The 18,991-nt window shown below is 41.6% G+C and overlaps 1 long non-coding RNA gene across 1 annotated transcript in view; it reads left to right on the forward strand.

Moving 5' to 3' along the window:
* Window positions 1-17,205, forward strand: part of LOC127480935 (uncharacterized) — a 119,027-nt gene extending 101,822 nt beyond the window's left edge. Inside the window, exon 3 of the long non-coding RNA XR_007908057.1 lies at window positions 17,118-17,205. This is a non-coding gene — a long non-coding RNA (uncharacterized LOC127480935). The remainder of the gene's footprint in view (window positions 1-17,117) is intronic.
* Window positions 17,206-18,991: the final 1,786 nt, after the last annotated feature.

The raw sequence follows: 18,991 nt of genomic DNA on the forward strand, positions 1-18,991 counted from the left end.
ACTTTTGTGGGGCTTATGTACCTGATGTACCTACAGAGCTTCGAAAATTCTGGTTCTTAGGAATTCATTGTTGCTTTGTGGTGCAAAAAGCATATTAGGTTTTCCTTTATTTTTCTTCCATAGTCTATACAAATGGTTTTGGTGGGAAGAAAAAAAGAAAAAGAAAAGAAAAAAGGAGATATCTCCCCCACAGTTTAATTTCAGGTACTTGCCAGAGGACTTTTTGGTGTTCAGAGCATGCAGGTCCTAAAGAGCTGAAGAGGAAGATGCAGGTCATGGTTTATAGATCTCTGATTCAGTAACAGCTGAGTGGATTTAAACTGTGCTTTTATAAACAGATAAGCACAAAATGTGACTCTGCTGATAACTTGTGCAATTTGAACTGCTGACATTAAACCTTGGAAACTGGGTTTGATAATGGAAATAGCAACTCCATGAACCTCAATTACAGTCACAGTGCTGGCCGTGGCCATCTTTTCACACACAAGAAGAATTCAATATGAGAGGAGGAACACAGTAGAAATAATTTGTCATGAATTATATTAGTTGTGAATGTGGACTTTTGTCACTCTGGTCACCTTAGTCAACCTGAGAAAAGTTATTGAACTTGGTGGGGGAAGTGTCAGCACTAAAAGAGTAAAATGAAAATTGTGATTAGCCTTCTTTGTACCATGTTTTCAAGAGTCAGATTCAATATCTCAATGGAAACACACCTCTTGTACTGCTTTGTTATTAAAGAAACTCAGAAAGATTTGACAAAGTACTAAAAGTTAAATCACAGATGCATGTTCAGATGTGAGTTTGCTCAGTTCTGCTTTCACTCACTATCATGCCTCAGGTTTAGAAGAATTCAAATGCTGAAATGTGTGTCATCATTTTGAAATGCTCAGAAGACAAGGCCAATGTTTCATCAAATTAGGTTTGCCCCAAATGGCCCTTATATCCAAGACAGCGCTTGCATAAAAAGGTGAAGAGAATTGTAATGATTTGCTGTAAAAGAGGGCTATGATTTGGGGAGTATGATGAAAGCTAGCTACAGCCTGAGCATTTTTCTTCTGAGTAGTTCTTCAAAGGAGTACAGTGTCAAAATCAAAAAAGATGGCAAGGGTATGTTGTCTATTACTGTACATAAGCAAACAGATGGTTTACTTTTTCTCCTCTTTTAAATATGTAACTACTACAGTCTCATTATGTCTCTTGGAATGGCTTCAGATATCAATTTAATTTGCAAAACTGAGTTGATCGAATAATAGCTATATCACAATTCCAGATCTATTAGAAATAATGCTTGCCAGAGGATCTGATATTTTACTTGAATGTCAATAATAAAACTGTATAAGCCATGAATTTTACTCTTTAACATTATTACATTTCTCTCTACTGGGGACAGTGCTGCCAGTATGAGCTGTCAGGAGCTGTTGGAGTTCTCATGGTCTTTTTGAGGGAGTTCCGTTTTCTCATGGTATTTGTGGAAGTGATTCCCTCCCACAGCTGCTTCTAAAATTTATCCTTTTCCTCCTCTGTCCCATCAAGCACTTACTGCCAGAAGTAGGACAGATTTGGGTCCTTCCTTTTGGTTTGAGGAAGCTGCCCTCAGTGCACGCTCACTGCTACTTTATTTTTCTTCTTTTTATTTGGTCTGTGTCATCACCTTATTATGTTACTTTCTCCTCTGCAGGAGTACAAGATATGGACAGACAAGTACTTTCTTTTCTTTTGCTAACTGTAACCAGATGTTCTGCCCAGAACAATGTCTTGTAACCTGGTTTGTCTCTCACAATGAAGTATTTCACACAAGTCCTCCCAAGGAATAAAACTATCCATTTCAGTCTACTTTTTTTAGACAAGTGGATCGAATAAGGTGATATATGTGGGTTTTAAAAATGCAGGTGAGACACAGTGTTTACTGTAAGCCTTCCTATCACACTGTTGATTTTTACTATTTAATCTGTTATTTTTTCTTAATTGTTTCCTTAATCTGTAGTACACGGCCCTGTTGGGTCCCCTGATACAAAAGCACTTGCTTGAACCTGTTTGTTTTTGATGAAGCAACACTTCTGTAGTGAACTCTCATGGAAAATTATTTGACCTCAAATATCTACACAAGGTGTTACCTTTTCTACTGAGTGTGCTTTGGGGATGTGTTCTGTCTTCCTAATTAATCATAATTTTCAGCACAATACAGATAACCATACAAGGAAGGACTCAATGCCCAAGAGGAGCACACACAGTTCTTATGCTGTGTGACAGGACATGTTTTATGGATATCTGAAATGGCTCAGTTTGCAGCTGGCCTGACAGCTGGTTTGGAGAGGAGGGAGGCTGAGGTGCAGCCTCCTGGCTCTTTAATAGCAATGAAGTGCTGGGCTCAATTCACATGTTGTGGCATGAGATTTGCAAACAGATAAATAAATAAATAAATACTGTCTTTTCCAGTGGGATCTGAAATAGGTATATGAATTGGGCCTGGCTTTGCACACAAGAAACAAGCACTGGGATCTGAATAAGGACAGTGGAGTGAGGACAACCCTCGGCTGTGGGACAGGCAGTTCATTCAACCCTTTACCGATTTCAAGGTGTTTTGCACTGTGGATCTGCAGTTTTATGTCAGTGGCATCTGCTTAGGATGTGGAAGTGCAGATTTTTCATGCAGAAGCAAGGTAGAAGCTTTTCCAACCCCTGTAAGGACTCACCTCCTCTCTCTTCTCTAACAGTAGCAGGAGAGACATCAAAAAATATGGCTTAGTTCATCTTAGGCCCACATCTTCTGTAAGGGGCTACATTTTCTTCAGGATCCTGAGACTTGGAGCAGGTCTTGCACACACATGAGTGCCTGGGAGACTCTGCACGTGTCCCTTGGTTCATGGTGCTGAGATGCTCGCTCTGTCTCAGGCTGTCAAGAATGCTGGCTGCCTGAGGGGGACATGGAATTGCCCAGAATTCTGCTTTCCCCTGTAGTCCCAGCTGCATGCATAGGGATTAGCAAGTTGGAGGTGGCTGCTTTTGTAGTTTAATGCATATCTTCTGCTGAAATTCATCCAGGGTCTCCTGCAGAGACATCCTGAGTGACAGAAAATCCAACAGGCTGTGCCATGGTTTGAGCCTGGCAGAACAGACAGAGAGCAGAGGGGCTGTGTGAACTCTTCCATTCCCTGCCTGCTCTTTTGTTCAGGGCTGTAATAACACAGTGTTGTATAATCCAGGCTGGACACAGTCTGACCGGCCAAAATGATGGTCTCTGGCCCCAGACTAAAACCAAGAAGAGTATTTATGTATATTACAGAATTTAAGGTGTATTGATAGCTGTGACTCTGACTCTCATCCGTCTTGGATCACAGGAAGCTGGATTTGGCTGCAGCAGAAGTAGTTTCTACTTGGTATTTCCAGCAACTTCTTTTACCTCACTGGGTGAAACCCTCACTGGCTGAAAAACTGGTTGGATGGTCAGGCCCAGAAAGTGATGGTGAACGATGGCCAGTCACGAGTGAGGTTCCCCAGGGCTTGGTATTGTGGCCAGTCACGTTCAATATTAGATTAAAGATTTGGATGAGGGGATTCAGGGTGTCCTCAGTAAGTCTGCAGATTGCACTAAGTTGGGTGGGCAGGAAGGCTCTGCAGAGGGATCTAGACAGTCTGGAGCAATGGGCTGAGGATAAGTCATAAAGTTCAATAAGGGCAAGTGTTGAGTCCTGCACTTTGTGTCTCAGCAACTTCATGCAGTGCTCCAGGCCAGGGGAGGAGTGGCTTGAGAGTTGCTCAGCAGAAAGTGATTTAGTTGTGTGGGTTGACAACTTGCAGAATATGAGCCAGTGTGTGCCCAGGTGGGCAAGAAGGTCAATGACATCCTGGCCTGGATCAGCCATAGTGTGTCAGCAGGACCAGGGGGGTGACCATCACTCTGTATTGGCACTGGTGAGGCACCTGGAATCCTAGGTTCAGTTTTGGCCCTTCACTGCAAAAAGGACATTGAGGTGCTGGAGGTGCTCTGGTGCCCAGAGAAGGGCACTGGAACTAGGGAAGAGTCTAAAAAGATGTCCTGTGAGGAGTGACCGAGGGAACTGGGATTGCTCAGTTTGGAGATGTGGATGCTCTGCAGGACCTTCTCGCTCTCTACAACGACCTGGCAGGAGGGTGTAGCCAGGTGGGAGTCACCCTCTTCTGCTGTGTCTCAAGTGAAAGGATGATAGGAAATAACCTCAAGTCGTGCCAGCGGAGGTTCAGATTAGAAAAAAAAAATCACTGAAAGAGTGGTCAGACATTGGAATAAGTTGCCCAGGGAATCACTGTCTCTGGAATATTCAAGAGGTATCTGGATGTGGCACTTGGAGACATGGTTAGGGGTGATTATGGTGGTACTGGGTTGATGGTTGGGCTCAATTATCTTGAAGGTCTCTTCCAACCTTGATGATTCTGTGATTCTGTGATCCCATGGAATTGCTGTTGGTGAGGTCAGCTTAGGTGTGGTGTTCTTTGGGGCTTGGTGTTTTTTGCTGTTGTTTTGTTTTGATTTGCTTCTGTTGGCATTGATCTCTGGAAAACAGTAAAGATATTTATTCAGCACAGGCAGGGTGACAGATATCTCTTGTATGAAGAACTATTTGATGAGCTGTTAGTTTTGAGTGCCTTTACTATTCCTTGAGCTAATTAGCTCTACAAATCTTGCTGTCAACCAGTCATATAACCACTTATTTATTTTCCCACATGCAGAATTTTCACTTTGCTGCATATACACGTATAAAACCAAATGCACCAAAAATTGTCTCTTAGTTGCATATAAATGGAAACAAAATACTTTTGGAATTATTATTATATGTACCATTAATTTTTATTTGAACTGTCTTATAAAAATGCCAAGCTGCTTTCGTTGTTTTTCACTGTTGCATTCATGTAATTGTAGTAAAGTTGTTGATTTTTTTTCTTTTAATGCTGTTTTACTGTCTTCACTTGGAGAGTATGAAAATGCCTATGTCTAAGATGGGAGAACAGAGGTTTTAGTACTGACCACATGGGTACCTGGAGTCTCCTGCTGTCACCGATTGCTATGGCTCTAAAGTTACTGCTTGCTTTTAACCTCCTCTTGTGCTTCCTCTCCTTCTGCAAGCTTTTCTTTATTTTTTTTTCTCCAGCCTTTTTACCATTCTAGTGAGCAGAGTTAAGTATTTAATGCAATTAAAGCATTTCATGATAATGCAACCAGCGAGCCCGGCCTGTGCTGTGCTCAGTCAGTGAGCCTGGCTGCTACCAGTGACAATGCAGAGGGCATTATCATGGGAGATATCTAGAACATGTTCTCTGTGCGAAAGAAAGATGTGGATTATGTGATTCTGGTACAAATACCTCTGGTGATTTGTTAGCTGTGGCATTTTTGATTTGGGACAGTATCATGGGCTCTGGAGACTCAGCAGTACTTGTCAGCAACCAGGGCTGCTCTTGCAGAACTCTGAAGTGGGGCCCCAGAAAGTGTGTGTTCGCTCTGTGAAATATGGCCAGATGTTTTATAGCTGCACAGTTGCCTCCTCCTGAAGTTGCCAGTAATCCTTGGAAGTTTTATGCTGTAATGGCCAATTGGAATTGTACTGCCTACTGGAAAGAGATTTTCCATTTTGTAACCTCATATCTTCAAAGTCATCACAACCAAGGTTCCGCTTTGACATATGCAGCATCCTCTTCTCCTTAGCATGGAGCTCATGGACACTTTTGCTGGTGCTGAACTAGGCCATGAGTGGCCTGGGCTGTAATGGGCCAAGGGCATTAATTTCTTTTCTCAAGTTAGGCAATGCTTTTTGCTTTTTTTTAATGTTGGTGTCTTCCCATGTCCTTCTGGCCCCCAGTACTAAAATCTTAGGAACACCTCTTTTTGGAAGCAGGTGTAATGGAATTGTGTATGATCTACTGCAAGCACAAATTAAATTGTGTGTGAAAGCAAGCATTTACATTTTTTTCCTTCCCACCAAAGCAAGCCTAGTTGGAATGAAGCACAGATGAACAGAGTGTGTGCAGCCCAACAGCAATGTATGGTGAAAGTAAAGCTGTAAAATGGAAAACTGCTTAATAGAAAGAACTGTGCTGATTAGCTTCGGAGTACTCTTACTGGACAAATAGAAATGTGTGTCCAAGTGTGACGTGTGGACATCAAAAAGGATGTTGGCAAATTGGAAGGTGTTTGGAAAGAGTTACAGGAAGATTTGAAAAGAAAGACTTAGACTCCTAATCTCTTAACTTTGTTTGAAAAGAAAATTAAATGATTACTTGAAGAAGAGATCTGTGATAAGATACTCTAGACAGTACTAGATCATGTTGGGCAGCTGTAGGTAGATACGACTGAGCTGTATAGTTTGGGCTGTGGGTGTAACTGACCATTTGAGAAGCTTCAGAGTGTTGAGCAGTGGCTGCTGCTTGAAATCTCTGGTCACAGCTGAATTCTCAAAGCTGCAGATCTGATGAAGCTGTGGAACAAGTGTTCTTGTTTGCGTTAGATGGGTCTGACAATCAGAATGGAGCAATGGCAAAAACAATGTACTGAATTTTCTGATGAAATGTGACAAGTATACCTGGGCAATGTGGCTGCCTCTGTTATCTGGGGAAGTCAATAAAGCAAAAATTAGTAAGTGAAAATTGTGAGGAAGACTTTAGACCTGTTCTTTGTTCTGTTCTCTGTTGGTTCTCTTGATGCATTATGAAATGTTGAGGTGATGTACAGAGATTAAAAGAAATCTGATCCCTTCTCTAAAGGGTGTAATGGAGAAAGAAATCTACTAGTGATGGAAATATATTTAAACCACCACAAGCCCCTTGAGTTAGAGCTCTTCAGTGTCAAGCTCTGTTTAAAAGCTGATGAACTGGGACTCTGTCAGTGCAGCCCGTGGATATGTGGTAGGAGGAATGAGAAGAGGGTTTCAAACATTGGAAATGACAGGCTTCAAATTTCATATTTTAGTGTTTGCCAGGCACTGATTTACCCTGGACAGAGCCTCCTTTCTGTCTCTTCTTAAATTTCCTTCCCGTGAGCCAGACCTCATCCTACGTCAGTTCTCTGCCAGAGTGCTTTCATCTGGGAAATTTTGTAACTTTTCATTCTGTAAAGGTGTGGGTATCACGAGAGTCTTAAGCCGTTTGCCAGCTGGGACTGAAAACAGACAGGCTTGGCTTCTGTAGCAGGACTTGAGCCATAACATCCTAGTTGTATTTTCCTCAAGGACAGAGACATCTAGAACTGGGATGTAACTTGGGCCCACATTGGCTTATTAACAGCAGCCCTGAGATGACACCTCTGTCAGTGTTAACTCACTGATCCTGCTGTTCAGATGAGTCTCCTCTTGTGGTTACCATGAGAGCACAATGTATTATGTCATTTGCTTTCTTCAAGCATCCAGTCCACACTGTTGCTTCATCTGAAGCTTTCCTTGAAAAAAACGACGTTATGGTACCCAGCTCCTCACAACTTCTGAAAAGGAGAGTAATATACAGCTTGTTGAGATAAATGGAAAGATTTTGCTTGAGCTATGTAGGCTTTCGAACCAAGAGGTGAGTCAGAAAATCATTGAGACAGATACCCAAGGAAAAGAAAGTGATTTTAAAGGGAAATGCATGCTACATAAGAATAAATTACAAGGTAATGTGATTTACTAAAGTGGGGTTTATAACAGTTGAAACTGGAGTGGTTTTTAATGTATGATTCCTGCTCATTTATTGTAATAGTGAGTTTACAGAACCTACAGTAAAGCAGTCTATGAAAGATGTAACTTTTTAAAATTCAACTGCAAAACCTAAGAATTTCTCTGTACTCAGTTAAAAAGAAGTGTGGCATTATGCTAAAAACATGTATCCTTACAGGCTATTCCTCAGGGTGACAAATCTCAGTGGTGTCATTTTCCAGATATGTTTGATTATAAATCATTCTCTTACCTCAAATTGTAAGAAATTGAATGTTCAGTTTTATACTTATAAGACGTCTTTGAATTTTAATTCAATTTACAACAGGTGTGATATTTTCTTTAGTTCTAACACATCGTTTTCAACTCCACAGAGTATATTTCAGTACAGTTTTGAAACATTTCTTTGGTAGTAAGCACTTCTGTCTTGGCAATACTAGAAGTGCTTTTCCGTATCAGCAGCAGTGCATGAATGCTGAACGCTCACCAGAGAATTGGGCTGGAAGTTGAGAGAGATTCTAACTCAAAAAAGCAAATGCATGACTGATAATTGCATTTAGAAAGTTAATGTAATTTATTTAAGAATTAATCATCTTTGATGCAGATTTTTGTTTCATACATGGAATTTTTCACTTCCCAAAATTTCTGAATAAAAGTTCATCCTAGAAGGAATTATAATGGAGGAAAGTCCATTGTACTTACAGCACCCTCAGGACCTTGAAATCTGTTTGTGTTTCTACATCCTGCAGTCAGGATGCTGCTGGGTGAGAATTTGCCTGTTGTACGCTGTAGTTTTGAAGACAGCTCACAGCTCGGGGGGTGGCATGTGCTGAAGCACCACTGCACCGCTTCGCTGAGGGTGTCCAGATTTAGTCCTGAGCTGTAGCAGTTGCAGGAGCTGTCAGAGGGATCAGAGAGGAGTTTGCCTGGAGAACAAGCAAATTCTGTTCTATTCATAACAGAGCATTTTCATTTCTGTTGGGTCTTTATACTGATGTACATCTTTGCACTTCCTTCAGGGCTGAGAGTTCCTTCTGTCTCACCAGCAGATGAGTGTTTGAAAGCTGAGGTGGGTTTTTTGTCAGGGCTCCACAAGCATACCTATTGTAGGATGTAAATGGAGTCACACATTAAAGCAGTATTTTATTTTTTTTTATCAGAAAAACACTGAGAAAAGCCAAAACCATTTTTGATGTTGATATTCATCATTTAGCATTTAGCAGCTATAATAAAATTTGGGGAAGCAGCCAATGTTCTCAGTGAAATATTAGTGCAGCTCTCCCTGGACCTTTATTGCCATGCTGGTTAACTCTGCAGGGGGAAGTGAGCAAAACCTCTGGGAGGGCTACACTGAATACTGTATTTAACACCAGAGGGGAAAAAATGCCTAGTAAAGTTTTTAGTAATCTTGGCTTGAAGGGTAATTTTCTTGTCAACTCTCTAATTAATGCATCACATATTACAGTAGCCCATTGTTATTCCAGAATGCCAAGGTGCATTTCAGACTGAATTGCTGTTTAACAAAACACTTGGCAGATTTATTACCCTCAGGTGATTCTGTCAGTCAGCATTTCCCCATGTTTAGCCTGAAGGAGGCAGAATCAATTTTGGTATCTATTTTGTGAAATGCCAAGCTATTTAAATTAAACCACACATATATACACAGCCCCCTAGAAAATCAGGACCTGTATTGGACCTTTGTCTTTTAGCAGGGAAACAGGAATTACCCTTGTGAACTCCTTGGGATATTTGCTCCATAATCAAGGCATCATCTGCCACTTCCAATATGTTGGAATATGTATCAGTGGTCATTTTCTGATCACGTCTTGAATGTTATATTTGGTTTTTTGTTATTGCACAGTAAGTACAGAGCACTTACATGGCAGCGTCAGAAACTAAGGTTCAGCAGTGACTGTGCACGGAATGAAAGTCCTGAGACAATTTGCTGTTGCCAGTTCTGCAAAAGAATTCATGGTGTGATTGAACACTGGAGGGATAAAATGGACACGGGACTTTTTCCAAAACAACGTTGGTTTAAATTTCTTGTTACAAAATATTAGGATTTTAAGGATGAATCCTTTTCAATAGGATTCTTCTTCCATAGGAGGAGGTACAGGATGTTGATAGAACATGTATATAGCCCAAGTATGAAGGTAGAGAAAAAATGTGGTAGGTGAGAAACAGGAAGTGTATATGGCAAGTTTGAAGCAGCAAAACATCATGAAACCATATTCTCCCATTTTCTCTTTTGAGACACCACAATCTTCTGCTCTTTTAAAATAATCTGTGAAATATTCTAAGATCTTTTTTACTTTAGCTGAACATGAAAAAGGAATACTGTCAGTTTATCCACTTTTTCCTCACTGCTTGCCTGTTGTCAAATTTCTTCTTTCACTACTATGCTTTCTAATATTTTTTTTTGTTTTGAAATTTGTGAACTGCCAGAGCTGTAATTTCTTTCTTGTTTCTCAGTAGGTGTCTTTGCTAGAGGCTAAAAAGTCAGTAAAGAATAAAGGCAGGAATGAATGGAGGGAGGTCATAGTTCCCACGCCTGATCTTAACTGATATTTTACTAGTAGGTTTAAAGGGAGAGAAATATAGCTTAATAATATCGACAAGTAATTCCTTCTCCAAGTATTCAAATAATTTTAAAATGCTTGGTTTTCATTTATAACTTCCAGAAAAAAAGAGAAAAGATATGTCCAGTGCTTGAGATAGCCTTGAGAGGAGAAAGAGCACTTGAAAGAATAAGATTCTGGATTGAAAACTTAAATGAGCTTAAAAAAAATACAAATTCCACAAGGTGGGCATCTCAGTAGTGCATCTGCTGAACTGCCTGCAAGATTAAATTCCTTCATCAGAGCAAGGTGCAGTAAGTAGGCCAGGGTTTTCACTAGGAGATTATTCTGCTGTCAGTCATTGCCAGCCCAAGGAGTGCTCACAGGCACTCGGGCTTTGCTCGGGCACAAAGATCTCTGGGTCTGACAGTAGCACTGGAGAGAGGCTGCTCAGACAGGGCTCATTCAGGGAGCTTCAGTTACAGACCAGCACATGCATATGAAGCAGGAGTTGGTGGACAGTTTCCTCAGGAGCTGGGCAGGGGGCAGGAAGGGGCTGGGAGCTTTACCTTCCCTGTCCCTCAGGAGCTGGGTGATGTGGCTCATCCCTTCAGTCACCCCAGATAGCTCCAGGCTGTGCCCAACCCTGGGCATGTTAGAGCTGTGTTTGGTGACACAGCCAAGGCACTGTCAGCTGGTTTACAGCAACAAAAGATTGGGATGTTTGGGGATCAATGAAGTGTTGTCCTTTTCTAATTGATGCCAGGCCTTGCTTGTTGCTGGTGTTAACAAAGGGAGATAATTATAATAACTCCCCAGAAAACAATGATTCATTCTCAAATTACATTGAGAAACTGGGTTTTCCTGTCGGACTTGTAGCAAGACAGAATAACCAGCTGTGCTGCTATGAAGGAATTGGGTGGGTATTGGTACAGCCAAAATACTCTTGGTCTGGTCGGGCAGTTCTACCCTTAACAGGTAAACAGCACTTCTGGATGTTGGAGTGCTGTACTAGGTACCAGAAATAGAGGTATTAGGAAGTGGTGCTCTCCCAGTGTGGGTGAGTGCACCCCCAGTGCCAATCCCACAGTGGATGTGACATTGCAAGTAAATGCACAGTGTCGGAGGTGCCAAAGCTGATCATGAAGAGGTAGCAGTGCCACTGAGCTGCTGCTGTGCTGGACTGAGCTTAATGTCACCTGGGCTGGGTCCTCACTCACGGGTCAGCCACAGGCACACCCTGTACCTCTGCCACCATGCTCAGGAGCCAGCTCCTGGGTGCAGCAGTGCGAGGGGAGGGCCGTGTATGGAGCAAATGGCAGTATCGGTTCAGAAATCCGTGAAGAGTTAGAATTAAGCCATCAGCATGGTTTAACTATGTCTTAAGAATTGTGATTTTAAAAAGATATCCTGAGGGTGATAGTGGCAATTTTCCTCTCTTGAGCCACTGGACTGTGGCTGTGTTTGTGCACTGTAACTGCCCAGCCTTTGCTGGGCACATGGGAAATGCATTCGGGACCTGTAATGCTGAATGTTGTTTTTATTTTGTAAATTTTTAAGAAAGCGTCTTCTAAATAGCTTTGAGCAATTCAAAGTTGTTTTTTCTATCTTGCTGATCTTCGGTGAAACCAAATCATCTCAGGAAAATGAAGAAATGAAGGCACATGCTTTATTTGACCTTTTTATGGAGTCCTGTTCAATTTCTAATAAAAATAGGAACTAAGAGAATGTATGGAATTCCCACTATGGTGGTTATGGTTTAAGACCTTTTCCTACTTCATTTAAATTGGAGAGGGAGGATAGTCTCTCTTGATATTCTCCTTTTTTAAAAAAAAAATATTTAAGAAGGTTTTCTTTTTTTTTCCTTAACAGGTGGTTTCTAGAGAATCTTCTGCTCTCCTGGCTGAGCTATATTGATGCACCCTCTGCACTATAGGTTGCATCTACTAGAATAGAGTTACAGTGCACAACAGTTGGATAAATTATTCAACTGGCCTAGATTTCTTGCAGACAAAAATGATTACATTGGACGAATCCCTCCCTGGAGTGCCCTGACTTGAGTGGAGTTACCTTAGCAATGCCATGACCTGCAGGGCTGACACTGCAGAAAATGCAGTGCACTCACTGACTGAGGGCTGGAACTCAGGGAGCTCTTCCCAGAAAGGCCCCCACAGCTCCCAGATAGGAGAGGAGCACAGCTCTCCTGTGCCAGAAGTTATATGAGCACTGTTAGGTTTTACAGTAATTTATTCTCTGTGATGTGTGTCCAATCCCTCTTTAAGTTTTTATTTCACACCCTCAGCATCTTGTGGCAATGACTTCCAAAATCTGATTTCTTCTGCTGAAAATGTCACTGGTGTCCCAGAGCTCTTCTTGAATGAAGTAAACATTTTTCTTCCTTTACTCACTTCTTTGTGCCATTCGTAATGTCATGGGCTTCTACTGTGGCAGATTCTCTCTTCAGTCCTTGAGCATGTCTTTGGGCAAAGCGAATCTGAGCAAGGGAAACCTGTAAATGTTCCAACATAATCCACAGCAAAACAGAGCTCGAATCCTTGGGCATGTGATGAATATGCAGTTGGCTCCAGTGTGCTGGATGCTTGTGGAGAGATTTTGCAAAGTCTGGGGCTTAATTTTTCTTCCAAGAGAGGCAGATGATGATCTGCCTTTGAGAACTTCCCTCTTCAACTCCTTCTCCCCTACTAATTACTATGTTTGATTTCATGCTCACCTACAAAATTATTGTTGTCAACCAGTGTGACATTCAGCATTATCCAAGAGGTTTTCTAGCCTCTTACAGCTGGTTGTGGTTTGGCATGTTTGTAGCAAAATGTGTAGTCCTAAAGATTTCATAGATGGAATTTCAACCATACCATTAGGTATGCTGTTCTGCTGGTTAATTATTTCAGAAGTTCTGTTCAGCTTTACCTGTGGGGAATGAACTGGGTTTATTCAGCTGGCATTGCATAAGTGGATGAGCACGGAAATTGTTTTCCAGATTGAAGAAAACTTGCACAGGAACTAAGAAGGCTAATTTGTTTTATACTGCAATATATATGAATGTGACTAGAAGGAGCTGTCATTGCTTTTAGTAAGCAGGATAAATCCTTTTACTTGAATTTTATTTTATATGCTTTCACTTGCTCCATACCTCAAGGCATCCATGAGCCACCCTAAAGTATAAAATGATGGCTAGAAGTAAGGAAATAAAATATCAGCCCCATATTTGCCCTTTAGTTATTTCTATGCAGGTGTTGGAATGAAGTCTTCTCTCTTCCTTAAAGATCTCTCTTATTCCACAAACACTGTATTTGGTATTGCATTATCTGAGTTATTTTCATAATTCATAATTATCTTGGTTCTTAAAAATTTAGACATACATTTAATAGTATGATCCAATCTTGCCTGATTGCCACCACATTGTGTTTGAAGTAATTACCATTCACTTGGCTTTTGAGGCTGTTGAATGAATTTTCCACATGAGATTCCTTAATTTGTACATATTTTATTGCTATAAAATAGGTACTGGCAAGCTGCCTGAACTGTAGTGAAGGCCTTTAATTTCTATTTCTGTGTTATGAAACAAATGCAAAAGAGGAGGCATAAGATAGACTCCTTAAAACACATTTTGTTGACATTTCAAAATTTTCCTTACACAGGTGCAAATGCACAGGTAAAACTAAGGTAGCTTAGTTCTGCACTAAAGAGCCAAAACCAGTTACTTTTCATACAAGATAATGCTACTTTATAGAATAAAACCTCTATCCTTGAGCTACTATCCCCATGAGAAAATGTTCTCTACTTGAAGAGGTTATTGGTGCCTTTGTGCTGGCTTCCTGTAGACTAAGGAAAACCTCCAAGAATATTAATCCTCCCTGCCCTGTACAGCTGAGAAGCTGCCCTGCTATCTCAGTTTAAGAGCATGGAGGTGCCCACTCGGTTTAAAACAGCCATGGTTGGGAGGGATGGAATGAGAAGAAAACCCCTGCTCTGTTCCCCGCTCCTCCAGGGGCACTGGGAAAGATCTTGGGGCTTCCTTGAATATAGGGCTCCTTTCTCCCATTATTAAACTGACACCGACTACAGGTAGCTTTATAGAGTCTAATGATAGATCTGAATATGTCAGAATGCTGTTAGTAAGGAGCAAATTCTAGAACTGCTCTTCAAGCCCTTCAGGTTTTGTAACTGTGTCTTCCTAAACAGAATTACAACAACATTTTAGGAGAAAAATCTACTGTTAACAAAGAAAAAAGGAAGACATTTTGTTGGTTTTGTTATTCATTTGCTTTAAAGGATTGCAGGACAGTCGATGGATTTCCATGTTTCCCACCAGGGCATTTCAGTTATGACCTTTGAGGAAAAATAACAAAATAACAATTCTTGGCATGTGCCCTTGTACAGGCACAACTGGTGCAAAATTCTGTCCAGCCCAAACTGGCAAACCACCCTTGGTGATGTGGTATTTCATGTGTATCACCATCACAATCTCTCATAAATCATACAGCAAGGCTGTGGAGGCTTTGGGTGTTACTAAGGAGCACTTGTTGGCAATCAGGTACTCCAGGTGAAATCCAGCCTTGCCTCGTGCTTCTGGTGGGAAAGCACAGGAGCTCCCGAAACGCCGAGCTTGGTCACAAACCCGGCTAATTGTAGTCATCTGAAGCAAAAGGCTTCCAGACCGAGGGATGCACTGTGCAGGGACACCAGAGCTGCTGCAGACAGGATTTTAGGGATTGGTGTGAACGTGGCGTGTGCCCTGTGGTGATGTTGTGGTGAGTGGTCAGAAAGATGGATGTAAACATGTTGGCTTGCTCTGTTTCAAGCACACATGCTGCTCTGAGGCCCTACTGAAGTCAACACAAAAAGGCAGGTGCTTAAAGGCTTTTTTGAACTTGAGGACAAAATTTGCAACTTCAAGCATAAGAAATACATTCAGAATAAGAAATATACCTGATACTGGGCACTATAGGGAGTAGATCATCTTCCTTCCCTTTCCCCATCTGTACAGCGTAACTCAGCTGACTTTTATCTTAGTCATAGTAAACCTTTCTTTACCTGCTTGAAACTCTCCTGCCTTGACCTGCTGAGGTAATTTTCACTGTGCAGAGCTGCTGCTGGCCCAGGAAGAACATCTTGGATGCATTTGGCCTGCTCTGGCCCTCTCAGTGCTGGATCGGTCTCACTGTTCATGTAGACATCTAAATTTGAGCACAGCACTTCATGGGCTGTTGGGCAGAGGAGACTCAAGGATGCAATTTCTGACAGGGCTGCTGTTTCAGTGCCAGCTGTCTCTGCCAGGTCCAAGACGGCTGCAATGTCTCTGCTTGTAAACAGCAGACACCAGCACCGAGCACAGCAGGAGGGAGGATAGTCTGCATTTTGCAGGAGATTTCCTTTGTTCCCCAGTCACTGACAGCAGCTGAGGCCTCTCTGTGTTTCCAGCCCAAGAACCAGTGGCCTGTTCCTGTGTCCCTGCACTGTGCTGTGCCCCGAGACAGGCACCTGCTTGTACCTGCATTCCAGAGGAAATCAAAAGATGATTGTAGCAGGCAACACCGCCACTGGCTTGTCAAGCTGATTATAATGTTCCTGGGGCCTTTGTTCTCTATTTTCTTTCATTTTTACCCCCTTTGATCATTCTCTACTGGAACTGAGAATTCCAGAAAGGACAAAGGCTCTGTTGTGTTATGGCAATATATAATTTAATTTTGAGGCAGATCACAATTTCTGCCTGACATTTCTACCCTTCAACTGTTGCAAGTTTTTCAGCAAACAGGGAGAAAGACAAAACCACCATGTTAAATGTTAATATTCTTTTTTTTCTCCCTCTGGAGGTAGATCTCAATGAAATGTATAACAGTTTTAAATCTTGTTTCAGTACATTTTTATGTGAAAATATATGAAGTATAGTTTGAAAGGACAAAAGACAATTCTCTCATTTATCCTCTAGGCAAAACTTTTTAAGTGTTCATGTATAAAATATGATTGAGAATACCAGTGACATTTCAACCAGACACAAAAACAAGGTTAAAAACGTTCTGGTTTATCCTAAAGGTGAAAGTTTCATTCCTAGGTTCTTCATGAAAACCTAATAAATGAAGTGGTGTGGGATACAATTGAACTGCTGAATGCAAACTCACTACATTAAAGGCAGAGTTCAGCTGGGGCAGCGCTGGCTGTGTGTGGCCGTGTGCACCTCTCTGTGGTGTTAACGGGACTGTGTCCTGGTTTGGTGGTGATCTTTTTTTTCCAAAAACCAGAAAAACACACTTCTTTACTTCTGTAAAGGTGAGTTTCCACCTAACTGTAAGTTCTTAGGAACGGCCTCTGCAGTTTGGTTTCATCACTTTAAAGATACAGCCCCAGCCCTGGATTCAGACTGTAGTGAACTGAAATGTACGTGCATAACTTTCTGTCCTCCTGCTTGGAAAAACATTTCTTATGTTTTTAGAAAGAGCAGTACTCCATCAGAGGGGGCTGTAGATAAGAAAACAGCACAGGTGAACTTTGGAACGTGCATTTACAAAGGCAAAAATACTCTTTGTGTGTCAGGTGCTTCCTACCTCAGTGGAGATGGTTTTGCTCCTCATGAGAAGCACCTCTTGCCGTTTCACTGCTGCTCTCTAGATTTGGCCAGTCATGAAACTGTGAAGTGCAAAAGTGAGTAAGCTTTGATATGTGCCTCTTCATGGTTGAAAGAGGAGTAATGTGGTTGTGTCTCACCCTGTCTACATGACAGGACTTGCCTTCCAGCTCACGCAACCACTGATCCAGCTGTTGCTGCAGCGTTTCATGCTGGCTCCAGTAGATTCCAAGGTGAAAGATCAGACAGGTGGATTTATCTGAGAATCTCACAGACTGTTTCTTTCTATTTATCTATTATGTTACTTTTCCCTGACTGATGCAGCTGTGGGAGCGACAGAGCCCCCAGTGTTGCTCACACAGGCAGGAGACGGATATGGGCAAAGAGGATGGAACCGCTGGAATTCCTTCAGTTAAGGCAAAATATCTCAGCTTTGAGACTCTGTCTCTTCTCTCTGCACAGATCTGTATTGTTCCTGCTGGGATAGAGCCATCCCAGCTTGGTCAGTGTTGGTTGGCAGCATGAAGAATCTGGTGTGCACCCTTCAACACTGACACTGACATAATGCATTTTTGCAAAGCTTATTTTGTTTGAGAAACCAATATAATGACTTTGCAGGTATTAGAGGATTTTGCAGCTACACCTGTATTTCTCCAGCAAGTAAGATCTTGACTTAATGGTGTAGGCCACAGCTCACTGACAGGTTGGACAGAATAATGATTTGCTGGATGAAGAAATCCCCCTTTAGATGTCTCCCCTGACTTTATGTTCCTACATGGGTGACACTATGTATGTCCAGGTTCCTTATTTACATTTTATTTTAAACAACTTTTATCCTCTGGTCATCAAGGTATCATAATTTCTGCTCTGTAGCACTAGCTGCTTATTTGGATTTTTTTATTATTATTTGCAGTCCAAACAGATCTTTTTACTATATAACCACTTGAAAAAGAGATGTCCTGCTCACATAAGGAATGCCTCAAGAGAAGGGCAGTCCTGCATAATTTCCTTTCTCTCACAGAAAGCCTTCATATTGGAGAACTGGGGAATATTACTTTCTGGCCCTGCACACTCTCCTGGGTAGAAAGGTCCTGAAACACAATTTATTGTAAAACACACAGTGGTTACAGAGCTAGCACAGTCAATGATATTCCTTTTATTACCACTCAGATGAGAACACAAAATGACATTGGAAAGCAGTGAACTCACCAGAAGGGCAGAGAAAGCCATTAAATTCAACACGCATCATATTTCATAATCAGAATCCTGCAGTCAGAGCTGACACCACTGAATGAGTTTGTTGCAGTCATGATAATATAAAACCCACTGCATCTGCTTCCCTTGGCACTTTTCTTTGTAGCCCCTTGCAGTGTATGGGCTATTAATCATCAGTAGCCAGGGACACTGCAGACCAATGCACTTTGTATTGCATAAATTGAAAATGCATCACTATTAGAGAGAAAACTGCCTTCCGTACATCTCTATTTAGATAGGCAGTTTCCTGAAGGGCTGCCATGCCATTATGGCTAACCGCTTAATTGGAGTTCTTTCCACAGCCTGGTAATTGAGGCTGGGGGGAGGATAATGCAATCCTTTTTGTAGCAGGTATGAAAGCAAGGCAGGGAGAGTATTCCTTTCCCTACCTGGGAACCCCAACTGGGCTCCAGCTGGAGCTGAGAAAATGTAGTCAGATATACTGTGTCATTTAACCTCACTAAATTAACTTCACAAATGAGAGGGCTGAGTGTACCTGTGAGGGGAAGAGGGATGCTGTGTAACTGGCCTGCTCATGAATTTTCAGTGTGGAGAGATCACCAGAGGAGGGGTGTTGCTGTTCCTTCCATTAACTCTGTTCACGGAAGAGTTGGGTAAGCCGAGGTTTAGGAGGATAAAAAAGTTTTAGTGGCAACCTCAGAAAAAGTAAATGCAAATTCAGCCCTCAAAAGTGCTCTTTTTACAGAGAACTCATTTTATTCTACAGTCATTTGTCCAAGTTTTATATATGTAAAGGAGAAAGAAGAGTATCTAATGAAAATCTGAAGTAATTATTCAATGAAAAACTGCTTGTAACTGCATGTGTACATTGCTTCATGGTTTGAGTATTATCTCGTGAATGACTGTGGTCAGCGTTTGGAACTTCACTGCTCTTTGGTTGTAGCTGCCCACACTTAATTCTCATTTCATCTATACTCTGTGGC

Source organism: Manacus candei, unplaced genomic scaffold (genome assembly GCF_025592945.1).
Source record: "Manacus candei isolate 608988 ecotype Guabito, Panama unplaced genomic scaffold, ASM2559294v1 h1tg000076l, whole genome shotgun sequence".
Taxonomy (NCBI): domain Eukaryota; kingdom Metazoa; phylum Chordata; class Aves; order Passeriformes; family Pipridae; genus Manacus; species Manacus candei.